Genomic DNA, 13699 nt, shown 5'->3' with positions numbered 1-13699 from the left:
CATACTTAGAAAATTGAATCCTCAATAAGATTACTCAGAAATTTGGCTGCTTTCCTTCTGGACATTTTGTCTTTAGGTTGCAAAGAGAAACAGCTCACTTTTCTAAAGTGACATTACACATCACTTTGAAATATGTCCTATAGGCCAGCCCTGAAATCTATGGATTTTTAGGGGATGCTCATGAAAAAGAAGCTTTTAAAAAAATATGTAAAAATTTTTCTTTTACTCTAAAAAGCTCCTTTGATAACCCTGTTTTTAGGAAACTACCTGCTGAACAGAAGAACAGCAGAGATGAGAATTTGTCCAGCTCCTACCTAATTCATTTCTGCCACAGGGAGATGATAACCACAGAAGCTACAAGGGTGAATTAAACGAGAGATTTATTGGGCACTTAGAATTCATTTAGTTTCTGCTCTATTTTTATAATTCTTTTTGTTATAATTTCAAAATGACAGAGAGAAACCATTTTATTTGTGGATATAGCAGATGCAATTTGGAATTATCTGCCCAGCTCAAAAAGATTCTCCTGGTTGCTCTGCTCATGCAGAGAGGTAGGTTCCAGATTTCAGTTTGGACAGCATGATCATACTTTACTGTTTAACAGCTGCCTGGACCTGGGGTGGGTGCCTGAGTCAAATTCAGAGTCCAAGGCCTTTGCACATGCACTGAGTCAGTCACACAGTCCCTCTCCAAGAGTGACCTTGGGAGCATGGCTGCATTTAGGCCTCTGGTGCTGTGGGATATACCCTGTCCTTACAGTGAGCACTTCCCTCACCTCCCTTCTTATCTCCCTACCTCCACTCTGCCTCCACCAAGCTGAACTGAACTGTATTTTATTACTTTCAGCCCAGCATACTAATTGATTCAGTTATAATAAAATAATAAAAATAGTCCTTCCTTGGGTCATATAATAAAAACTGAGGCTTAAGAGTTTTAATGGTAACAGCCATGGACAGTGCACTGGGGAACCCAGTGTTCTAATTAAATAACTGCCCATACTCTCGAACCCCTTTCTTACCCTACAAAAGCCTCAGAAGTAGTCCCAAAAGGGACTACCACAGCCTTTCACACTGCTGGTGGAAGCATGGTCAGTGCAATGCCTATGACTGAGAATGTGTCTGAACCTATCAGGATTACATGTGCATACACCCATTGATCCCTCAAGGGCATTTGCAGGAATTTGTGCTACAGAGGTACTTGAACAAGTGCAAAAAGACACAGTGAAAGGTTACTTGGTAAACATTGTTGATAACAACAAAATATCAGGAACAGACTGAACTTCTATTAATATAGAATTGGTCAAGTAAGTTATGGGAACCCATACAAGTGGAGTACTATGATGTTATAAAAAAGAATGAGTAAGGTCTTCATATACAGAAAGATCTTTAAGATATGATGGCAAGTGAAAAGAGCAAGGTACATAAAAACAGTGGGTTTTGTAGGCTATCATTTGGGGATAACAATAACTGTTCAAATTTGCTTATATATACATTGAAAAAAAATACTCTGGAAAGAGAAACAAATAAATCAATGCCAGAAGTTTACTTGTGTGTATAAATGTGTGTTTGGCAGGGGGTGGGCACTGGGCAGCTTAGATAGAAAGTAGGAGTAGGAAAGAGACTTTACCTGTATATCTCTTAAGGTCTTAAACCATGTTACACTGTGTGTTGTCAACTATTCAAAAGAGGGGGAGGGAGAGCAAGAGGCAGTGGGAAAGGGGAGGGAAGAATTAGGAAGAGGAGGAGAAAGAGGAGAGAGGGAGTAAGAAGGAAGAAAGAATGGAAGGTAGGAAGGAAGGAAGGGAGGGAGGGAGGAAGGGAAGAAAGGAAAGGAAAGGAAAGAGAGGGAGGAGGGAGAGGGAGAAAGAGTAAGCAATGTCTATCAACAAAAATGATACCTTTAATCAGAATCTGTTGGTTATTCCTTATAAAGAATATATTTGAAACCACTTTCTCTTGAGCAGAAGAAACACTGACACTGGTGAACAGGTCACGGCTGTGGCTATTGCGTAGTGTCGTAATTGTCCCTAAGTGGCAGAAATCACTGCAGAATTAGAATCTCTGCCATTTCCAGCTATGTCCACCTCAATCAGCCAACCTTTTCCTTAATGGAGGAGAGGAAGCCCAAACTCAATGAAGCATTATAGGAATAAGACTGAAAATTCCTTCCCTGTGGATAAAGTATATTATTTCTCAGTTCCACAATGGAAACCATGCTTAAGTTTTTACCATGTCTGAAAGAGAGGAAACAGTGACTCAAAACGCACACTGAAGTACGTAAACTTAAGTTGTTATTCGTCTTGACATAGATTTTTTTCTAGAGCAGATTCTTCGTATTTACCATCAGAGATAGGGCCTGAAGAAAATACAAGCTTTCTTGGGGCTGCCCCCTGTGGTGCTGACAGACAAAATTCAGGACGCCTAGTAAAATTTGAATTTCAGATCAACAACAAATAATTTGTATACTAAAAATACACACTAAAAACAATACTAAAAATTAGTCATTGTTTACCTGAAATTCAAACTTCACTGAGTGTCTTGTTTTTTATATTTTGTTAAATCCATCAACCAGGCCCTGGGGATGGCTTGTTGGAGAGGAATCTCTGGTGGCCAAGGTTCAAGTCACAAGTGGGAAGGCCCATTTGTCTCTGTCATTTTAAGGCAATAACAACCAAACACCTCCTCCTCCAAGAGCCAATCAGATGCCTTGACACCAGATTCCAAGCATGACAACCACCACTGACTTTTCTGCCACTTCTGGTCCTACCTAGCAGTGAAGACCACCCAGTCCCCTACAGGTCCCATGGATAAAACATGAGTACCTCCTCAGGTGGACAGAGGAATTTTATTGCCATACCATCAGAAAGGCAATTGTTTGACTCTGTGTTTCTAACAGCAAACATGGATCTGTGCTTCTCTCCCAAACTTTCTCACTTGGCCTGCCCCCTATCATGACCTAAAAAAAGACAGAATGACAGTATCTTAAATTAGGTAGAGAAATTCCCTTCTAATAATCAGAATATGGCCTGAGACACCCCTTCCAGGTATAAAGGTATCTGGCAAGCCTTGAACATGACAGTCACTCAGTGAGCATGGAGTGAGAACAAAGGGGAATGGACCACTGCGACAGCTGCATCTTCTGAGTGTGTGTAGGGGAGGGTGGTTCTAATGGAACACCACCCTAACAGCAGAGACCATCTTTCTAGCTATGAGGTAGCCTGCTCATGTGCTATCTGTGACCCCCATCAGAAAAAGGGAGCCAGCCTGGCCTTAGAGATGTCTGTTCTTGATATACCCTCACTGATTCAAGGTATAGATCATGCTCATGAAATACCTCTCAGGTTCCTCCTCCTTCACAGAGGACTGTCTTACGCATGGGAAGATCTCTGGTAACATATGCCTTTGAGTTACATACAGTCTACATGAGCAGCCAGCTCTGTGGTTAAAACACACACAATGACAATGACATAATGACAGTGAGCATGGTTCGCAGCACCCCCCCCTCCCAGGGACAGAAGAGATGTATAAATCCCACAAATGACAGGCTTGTCTTCCCTGAACATTGGTCCTCCCAGGACAGGTTTATAGGATGGGAGGCACAAGTATAAATAGTGTTTGGCTCTTTTTGAAAAGGTGGGCTCATGGAAGAACAATTAAGATGACAGGTATGCTAGATCAGGGCCGCTGCAAAGAAACTGGCTCTTTCCTGGAGCTGCAGCTCACCAAATAAAAGCCAAAGTCCCTGACAGCTATGGTTTGAACACAGAAGAACAACAACTGGAGTTAGGATTCAGAGACACTGAATTCTCCACACACTGTGAGTGAACGGCTGGGGATGTTACATCACAGAGACTAATTTCAAAGTGCTGTGAACCCCAAGTGAGGTTTGTAGGGCAGACGTACAATTGCTTGCAAACAAGTCACAGGCACAATGAGCAATGTTTTGTGTTTCTTTGCAGGTTTTCTCTTTGGTCTCTCAAGGGAACTGGGAGAAACTCAAGTCTGAAACACAAACCTACCTCAGGCATTATTTTCTCTTAAACTAGATCTAACCTCAGGAGATCTTCTGGAGTATTCACTGGATTCTAATGGGAACCAAGCCCTCCATATATTATTCTTATTATGTTTTGCTAATATTTTTCACTGGAAACATACCATACCAAGATGTCTTGGATCCTTTACTTTCCCGGCTTATTTGGAAGCTAAAGTGAGCAGGCATCCAACATTTGGGCCGATCCAGGTTTTTCAAGCCAGGGTAGGCAAAGCTTCCATGAAAAGTCTCCAGGGAAGGCCAAGAATTTCTGAAAGTATCTGTGGACAACAAGTGCAATGTTACTGGGCTAATTCCCCTAACTAAACTGAACTGATGAAAATGCTTTGTGATTTACTGGCAGGTAGACTGACAGTGGCCTGAGGCCTGGCAGCTGAGACCTGAGCTAGGGGAACCCTCCAGCCTTACAGCTGCTGCTTGGATACATCCAATAGGGGCTGAGTTTGTGTACCCAGTACTGCCAGTCAGACACTGGGCTGACTGTGCAGGATGTGGCAGGGAGCCCAGAGTGCTTTCAACCTCACCCAACCCTTCTTTCTTTCTCCTCTCCTCCCAGCATAATGGAGCAAGATGGAGTTCAGTGTTTCTTAGGTGAGGTCCACAGACAACCTGCATCAGGATCACTGGAAATACTTGCTTAAAATCCCAATTCGAGTGCCTGCTCTAGACTTATCTACTGAGTCTCTGTGGCTGAGGCCTGGGAACCTGCATTGTTTATCAATACCTCCAGGTGAGTCCTACATGCACTCAAGTTGAGAAGCATTGGTAGAAGTGAAAGTCTAAGATTAGCAGCCAAAAAAACTAGGGTTCAAAACCATTTACTTCCTGGGTCATTTGGGGCAGGTTATTTATTAACTCCCAGGCTCATTTTTCCATCTGAAATAATGGATATGTTATTTTATAGGGATTATTCTGTTTTTCTCTCTGAGAATCAAATGAGATAAGACATATGACAAGGCTAGCAAACAATGAGCTCTTGGTAGATATTAGGACATAGTGCCACAATATAGAAAAGGGATGGTGAGCTAACAGATTCTTTGTAGGCCTCAAGATGTATATATTGTGTAGCAATTTTCAAAGGTTGATATAACTCTTTTAGATGGACACAGAGAAAAGAGACTTAGCCACCAGTGGCTTTACTACCCACTAAGGCCTTACTAACATACCCAGGAGTGAGGGATATAGTGCTGTAGGGAAGACAAGGTGATGAAAAAAGACACATCCAGAAAAGCAGACACAGGCTAATAGAAAAGTGGGATAGTAAGTCTAGCTAAGAGCACATGGTAAAAGTGGTGTGTTCTATAGGCATGTTCCTCAGCAGGGGCCCACGTGCTCTAAGTCACTGATTCTCACTGTGGGCAATTATGTCCCCCAGGGACATTGGGCAATGTCTGGAGACACTTTTGATTGTCACAATAAGGGGAGGAGTGCTACTGGCATCTAGTGAGCAGAGGTCAGAGATGCTGCTAAACATCTTTCAGTGCAGGGGACAGTTTCCCACAACAGAGAATTATCTGGCTCAAAATGTTAATAGCATTCCAAGGGTAAGAAACCCCATTATCAGTTAACACAGAAGACTGAGCTGTGAGTGATGGAAGGAGGCCCAAGTGACAGCCACATGCTGCTGTGCTGTGAAGTCTCACAGATGAACAATTGCACCTAGAGTTCTGCAAGCAGGCAGGTCACCATTCGCCACTTCCCATGTCATGTGTCCAATGTTGCTAGTTTCCTGCTTGTTTGAAACACTTGTGAAAAGCATTCTCTACTAGGGGTGTCCAGCCTTTTGGTGTCTCTGGGCCACACTGGAAGAAGAGTTGTCTTGGGCCACACATTAAATACATTGAGACACATAATCACAAAAAAATCTCATAATGTTTTAGATAAATTTACGATTTTATGTTGGGCCATATGCATACCCATGCTGAGCCACATGTGGCCCATGGGCTGCAGGTTGGACACCACTGTTACCTTTGGAAAAGCAGACATGCTGTTCTCTACAGAAGAGGACGGAGGCTGTTTCACTCCTAGGAATGGTCTTGTTTTTGCCAAGAGGGAAGAGCAATGAGAGAGAATTGGGAGGCCATGTGGTCCAGCAGGGTTTGCCACCCTACACAGTCAAGTACAAGCACGTGAATGGACTGCACAGGCTTAGGTGGATTCTGTGGAAGGAAGTCAGGATTGCAATCAGATCCGCGTGTCATTGGTTTGTGATACTAACTAACCCTTTGTTAGTATCTTTCTTCCCTATGTGATTCTCAGCTTCATTCTGTGGTTCTCTTCAGATGCTTCCAATTTAGTGTCTTGGTTAACCAGGCTTTGCTCCATTTGATCCTCCCTCTACTTGATCCCCTGTCTCTTTTTGTCTCCTCTTTCCTGGCATGGAGTGTGCTCTGGGGCTATACCTTTGGCTCCCTGGACTCTTCCTGTCCAGACTCCTAGGGTTCTTTCTCATGCTCCACCCAGATCTCTTGGGATCTCTTCACTGTTTTCACACATACTGCCTTTCTGCATGCAGGACCAGCACTGTGGCATGTGACCTGTGTGGTTACCCAGGACTCCATACTCAGAAAAGCCTCGTGCTAGGTTTAATACTCTGCTGTCACCATAGTGAGCTTCTTAATGGAACTTTGAATTTTTACTTTGTAAGTGAATTATGATGGGATAACAGAGCATGCACAAGAGCAGAACAGATACATACAATATGAGTGTCTTCCCTTTCTTCTACCCCATTCTCATGGAGTTTTCACCATGAGCACAAAATTCTTGTGGACCTGGGAACATGTGGTAGTTCATAGAGATTCAAAGTGAATACCAGCTGAAGTGTGTTTTGTCTAGAACTAAGGAAGTTAGCATGGGGGGGGGGATGCCAACAGCCATGAGAGTCCACACTTACCATTTGAACCAAAACTTGCTTCAAACATTGAAGGCAGTCACATTCTAAGAAACACGAACGACCAAGGAACCCTACCTATCACGTCCTTTCTTTCTCAATTTATTTCACTGCAGGAGCTCACTACTTGTACTAAAAATGATCACAGAGAAGGAAAGAGATAAGGCAACTCATAAGTTCTTTTTCTTTCAATCCTTCCTTACTCATCAGTGAGCTAAAGGTAGAGATTGTGGGTAAAATATGCATATCAAGAAATTAAATAAAAGCAGTTGAGTTAGTTTTGTGCAGATTTTCCACTGTTTTGGGAAGAACAAAATATGCACATTGTGTCGTTTTGGTGATTAGCATACGAGTTAAATTGCTCTCATAGTTGCATTTAAAACTGGCATCACACAATAGAGATTAAAGGTAAAATTCATGCTCATAACATTTAAAATGTAAATTTTTCTTATAGTGGCATTAAACACAATATTTTTTTTAAAAAAGCCATGACAAGTGAAGAAAGAAACTGTGGATGAAAGGAAAAGGCTTTTATTTTGGTACCCCAGATGGCACCTTTTTCCTGCTTTTAGAAAAAATGTACCCACAGTTTTATTTTACACTGGGCCCTGCTTGTATACTTTTACTTCATAACACCAGAACTGGTCTCTTTGTCCTCGGACTGTCTTCCAGCTGTAGGAGTCAGTTAGCCTGTGTGCACAGAGAGTAGGCGTTTCCTGGGAACTGATGTTCCCTAGCACCAGTGCTGACCCAGTGCATATTGGTTAGCCCCTCAGGACAGCCTTGGAATGTGGCCTAAACAACTCCAAGTTCCCCTGTGGGGTTGACCCAAGTTAACCTCTATACAACTTCCCTATGCTTGCTCCTTTACCTTTGTGGTTCCACTTCCTCACTCACAGTTTTTCCTGGGAAGATTTCAAAACAATCACTTTCATTAAACTTAAAACAAAATGCCCATCCTTCCCAGTTCCATGGTCTGTCTGCGCCAAGGTCATTGGTTTTTCGAGGCATCAATGGCAGATGGCAATCAGGTTGTGGGGCAGGAAACCCAACACTACAGACATTCCTAAGGGAGTCTTCTAGAAATGTTGGGTTTTGAGGTTTATGCTGAAACTTTTGATACAAAAATCTTTCTATGCAGGTCAAAGGGAGTGTGGACAGAGCACTCTGGAGAGAGGGTTCATTACAGGCCACTTTACGACCAAGCAATGTTCTGGGCAAATCTAGTCCAAGTCTTCAATGAGGGAAGACTAGATGGCTCAGACCTTAAGAAAACGTGCTCTAGTTATCTAACAAGCCTCCTGAAGTCACAATGTCCCTGACTCTGCTTGCTTTGGTAGGAGAAAGAAAAAGAAAAATTGCAAACACCAGGCTGTGTCTTACCTTATTAAATTAGTCATAATCTGTTCTGTAACAACTGGACTGGAACCAAAACAAAACTCATATCATCTTTTTCCACTCATCTGGGTACATGGTTACTTAACCTGAACAATCTTGGAGTGTCTTTCATCTTTCCTGGCTGGAGAATTTTTATTCATGCTTCGAAGTTCAATGCAAATGCTAATAGTCTGTCTTTCCATTGCCACATAATATTCTCCCATAAGTATTTACATGTATATTTACCATCCCCCTTACATTATAAGGACTTTGAGTCAGAATATTTATCTTATTTATTTTTGAAGCCCCACAGCCTTGTACAACACTTGGCATATAACTGACGTCAAAAGCATTTGATTAAATAACAGTAATGGCAACTAGTATGAGCCAAGCACTATGCTAAGTCCTTTACATGCATTATTGTCTTCACTGCTCACAACACAGTATGAGGCAGCTCCTGGTATCTTCATTTTTCAATTGGGGAAATGGAGGCCAAGACAGGTTAAATAACTTGCCTGTGATCACATGCTTCCAAACAGTAAAACAGAATCAAGCCCAGGTTTGCCAGCACCACAGTCTTTGTTGTTCACCATGGAATAAGAGAAGTCGGTGAATAGGTATTTCCAAGGCTGTCAGGAAGACTGCTCATTAGACAGACAGACTTGTCTGTACAATAGCCTCTTAACTAAATGCTTAGCAAAGTTCTTTATATTAAAAGGGAGCCATTTTTATTTTCCAGCTCAATGTGGAATCAATTTCCATTTTAACCAGTTTCTCCCAAGTTCATTGAGCTTTGTTATCAGAAGGTCTTTTTTACACAGGTATTTAGTTCTGGTGCAAGTTAAGAGCGATAAAAAAAAAAAAAAAAAAAAAAAAAAAAAAACCCTGCACAGCTGTGAATCCCATCCCCTTGCAGATCATGAGTACAGCTTGCCACGGGACTCTGCCAAGGTTACATTTATGTTTACAGTATATAAGAAATTCTGGAGGGTGGTACTGATATACCAATTGAAGACACTGGTATTTTGGGCCCCATGGGGCTGACAAGGAAAAGGGATTTCAGTTTGTTATGGGAAACACTTCCTTGCTTATACTTAACTTTGGTTGTTCACAAAGGATTTCGAAGTATTACCAAAGAAAATGAACACCATTCGTGAGTCATATGGGCACAATGGACTTCCAGAGCCTAAGGGGCAGTGTTTCACACTGTTTTTTTTTTACCAATCCAGAGTGGAATATCATTAAAGGAAAAAAATCACAAAAACTCATCAGCTTCCTGCCCCTGTGCCCCTTCAGCCTTTGGCACTGAGACTGTGGGAGCCCATGGGTAGCTCTCTAAGGCTTGGTTAAGGCAGTGGACTTGATTTGGGGCCCAGCTGATCCTGCTCCTGGTGTGTCTTGCTTCCTCCTCCACTCAGGAACAAAAAGCCCCATAGCTCAGGCTGTCTGGACTTGGAATTGTCATTTACAGCCACCTAAACTTGGAGGATCACTAAGCTGTGAAAACATGAAAAATGAAATCATACAGAAGAAAAAGCTTTGAGAACCATTTACCATGTCAAATGCAGTTTTAGGCAAAAGAAAAAATCCTTAATATTTTAATACACTTGTGAGTCTCACTTAAAGTAAATCAAAGAGTTCTGATATCATTTTTGAAAATAATAAGAGCTTATGACTCTCCCGCAGTATCTTCACAATCAACAAACACCTGCATCTATAGGTTGAAAACCTCTTGATAGGATGACCTGTTAGCTCATCTACAGTTCTAAATTTCTCTGATCACCTGATAACTTTTGCGCTTCACTCTATGGGATATAGGCAGAAAGAGAAGATGGAAAATGAAAGACGGCCAACTAGAAGTCTGAAGCTGCTGGCCATAAGTAAGGATCTGGGGCAGGGATCTGTATGGGGATGTTAGATAGGGAGGAAGTCCCCTAATCTGAAGGCAACAGGACAAATTTCCCACAGAGAGAAAAGGGAATACTTTGCCTTGGGGCAAATTTCCTCCCACCTTAAGACCACTTGCTCTTCACCTAGGAGAATTCTTAGAGGGTATTCGCAGTATTAGGAGATCAATCGGGTGCAAGAATAGAATGGCTGTGCAGCTGATCATTCTCTTCTCCTGTCTTCCACCCATACTATTTCACTCTAGGGGAAGAAATGGGGCAGTCAAAACCCACCCACACATCTATAATAGTGGGTCTCAGATCTGAGGTTTGCAGAATCAGCTAGCAAAATAAATAAAGAACTAGACTGCTGCCTAAGTGCTCCCATGCATAATACTAACATTCTGATTTCTAAAGCAATAAACTTGCAATGTGCTCAGTGGGGGCAGTGCTACCCACTCAGTGGTGCTGGGAAATGCATGTGTTAGGGGTTGGTTGGTTGTGCCAGTAACTGAAGGTAGACACCACTAGCATTTTTTTGCCAAGAAGCTGGGGATGCTGAATGCCCTGCTATGAGCCCAAGATACTTCCATAATGAAGAGTAATCTCACCCAAAGTGTTAAAAGCATCTCCACCCAAAAACACAGAATAAAATAATGGGCTTTTATTCCTTACATGTAAATAATTATTTAGGCCCTATAGGAAGGTTCAAAACACACTGGATGACTTCCTGTGGTGCCAGACCATTGTGCAGAGCTTTGAGATGGAAACATGTTAATTCTGATAGCCCCTGGATAAAAGGAAAGCCAAGAAGTCACCCCAGAAGACACTGTGCAACTCATCACCACTGCAAGCTAAAGTATACAAAGTATTTTGTGGCATGGTTTCTCTTTTCTCTTAATGTTGGCAGGATCATTGAATCATTGTCTTCATTTACTTATGAGATGATTGACATTGTCCCTCAAAACAGAAAAACAACTTGAGCTAAATCTAAAATGCAAGCCAACAAGCAGTCCTTTGTCTCTGCTTTGCCTTCTATGGTAAACTTGAACTTCTGAGTTTGGCCCCATTAACTTCAGCTAGAAGTGTGTGGTGAATAAACTGTTTATCAGTCTTTCCATAGGATGGCCGACTCAGCTTTGCTGTGAGCTAGTGGCTCAGCAGGAGCAGGCCAAGAGCTCCCTCTCTATATGATGTGTCCTAAGAGGAAAGCGGTCAGTGACAGCTCACAAAGGAGGCTGTGGCCATAAATATTTCAGTATTTAATTTCTTTAAAATCTTAAATAATGAAAAACATTTTTTTGTTTGAGGATTTTAAGTCCTCCAGTCTTTGGATCCATGCTCCAATGTCTTGCTCCAGAATTTCATGGAGAGGCACAGGCATGGCATCACAGTCAGGAGGAGTGCAGATCACAGAGAGCCTTGCCTAGGTCAGAGGGAAGGGCTAAACTCCTAGGAGGGCCCTAAGACAAATACACAACTTTGGCCTCACATGTGTCAAAGACCTGTAAAAGGGCAAACATCTTTATGACTTTGTCCTGGGAAGAGAGACCCAGCCAGGGTTAGAATTTATGGCTGACAAGCTGCTGATGAAGCAGTGATGGCCATTTAGTACATAAATGGCCACTGTGGGAACAAGTAGCTTAGCACACCAGGCTGGAAATCTTAGAGTGAAGCCGAGGGCAACCCCTTTCACCTTTGCTGGAATAAGTTAATTTACCCCATAATATGTCCCTTGGGCCTTTTCTCTGCCTTCCTGTGGATTTGCAGCCACGCCCTGCAGTTCTTTCGGTCTTCCACACACAGGACAATTTAGTATCGAGGGAATTCCCAAGACCAGGCAAAGAATACCTTTCTTGGCGATGAAAATGTCATTCTAAAATTCTTCTTATCTGTAATGTTTCAAGGACACTTGGAACATGCATGGCCTGTCCCCTGCAGCATCTCAACCCTCTAAGAGCCCACAGCTCCTGGAACCCATCTTGCTCTCTAGCACACTTGCAGATGTTCCCTCTGACCCTCAGAGTGTCAGACAGCTTTAGTGCAGTGATTCTCAACTGGGAGCAGTTTTGTCCTCTAGGAGAGATTTGGCAAAGTCTAGAGACATGTTGGATGGTCATAACTAGCTGGGTGGGTTGGTGGGTGGGGATGTTACTCACTTGTCAATAACGCAAAACCTTCGGACCAACTTGGGGGTGTTACTAGCATGAAGGGGATAGATGCCAGAGATGCATATAAATGTTTTACAGTGCACAGAACAGCCCCCATGGCAAAGGAGGATCCAGTCCCAAATGTCAGTGGTTTGAGAAACCCAACATTAGGGCAAGGAGTAGACTGCCTTTGTGTAAGTCAAAAAGTGACTGTCTAAACTTGTCCTGTCCAACAAATTTTTTGCAATAATGAAAATGTTCGAATCCGTGCTGTCCAATATATTAGCCACAAGAGACAGGTGGTTATTTCACACTTGAAATGTGGCTTTTGTGACTGATGAAGTGAATTTTTAATTTTATTTCATTTTAATTAATTAAAATTTAATCATCCCATGCAGCTAGTGACTACTATATTAGACAGTGCAGGTCCATATAATGGGAGCGCAGAAGTGTTGCGATAGCCTGCCCTAGCTAGTTGTCTCCACTGGTTTAAAATAAAAATTCCACAGTTAGACACTCCTTCTTTCTCTACAACTTTGATTCATATTGATATGACATTACCTTGGGAGTGAGATAATTTTTAACTTATAAAGAACTGATGCTAATTAAATATGACTAATGGATCTGCACGATGTTCTGACAGGAGCAGAGAGCATTAGGGGCACTGAAGTGAAGGAGGGGACCCTATGAGATTGAACAGGGGACTTGGGGAAGGCATCTGGAATAACTGGGGGAGGCAGAGACATGGGCTGGAGGTAACAAAGGCAACCTGTGCTTACTTTGATCATATAAACCCTGATGATAACAGAAGCCAAATAATCACAATTCCCATTCAGATACACATTCCATGAAAACTAGAGCCAAAGGGAGGCAGAAAAGACAAAGTATAGAAGAAAGGTGAGCCTGTTTCTGATCCCTTCTCTACTTGCCTTTAGCATTTAGGCCAAATCTCCAAGCAGTAAAATATTATGGTGCCCCCTCTGATAAGTAAGTAAAATAAAAGGAATACTAAAACACAAGACACAAAATGGTTTTTCCCTTTAATCTGATTATAAAATTCTGGATAAGTCCATCAAAGCCATATTGTTCTGATTTCTATAATGCCCTAAGCAAATAATGTACTTTGCCGTGTATAATGCTCACTTTTTTGCCCAAATTTTTGAGTGAAAAATAAGGATGCGCATTATACATGGGTAGTACTCAATTCATATCTATATAAATGTTTTTAATTCTTTTATTTATGCTTATGCATTAAAAGTTTAACTCTAGAAAGCAATATCAATATCGTATGTAAAATAAGACTCTGGAATATGATAATCAGTTTTGTTTCTAAATATAAATTAATA

General features: G+C 41.9%; 1 protein-coding gene across 3 annotated transcripts in view; it reads right to left on the bottom strand.

The window, feature by feature from the left end:
• Positions 1-13699, bottom strand: part of NEDD9 (neural precursor cell expressed, developmentally down-regulated 9) — a 177340-nt gene that overhangs the window by 122567 nt on the left and 41074 nt on the right. The window contains exon 2 of one of the 3 annotated variants that reach the window (XM_045199443.3): positions 4155-4310. The exons of 1 other annotated variant lie outside the window; for it this stretch is intronic. The gene's annotated coding sequence lies outside the window, so the exon portion shown is untranslated. The remainder of the gene's footprint in view (positions 1-4154; positions 4311-13699) is intronic. One more of the 3 variants, XM_045199445.3, reaches the window with a different exon arrangement.

Source organism: Desmodus rotundus, chromosome 3 (genome assembly GCF_022682495.2).
Source record: "Desmodus rotundus isolate HL8 chromosome 3, HLdesRot8A.1, whole genome shotgun sequence".
In the NCBI taxonomy this organism is placed as follows: domain Eukaryota; kingdom Metazoa; phylum Chordata; class Mammalia; order Chiroptera; family Phyllostomidae; genus Desmodus; species Desmodus rotundus.
Note: the sequence above shows the minus strand (reverse complement) of the source record. Positions and strands in the feature narration are given on the sequence as shown.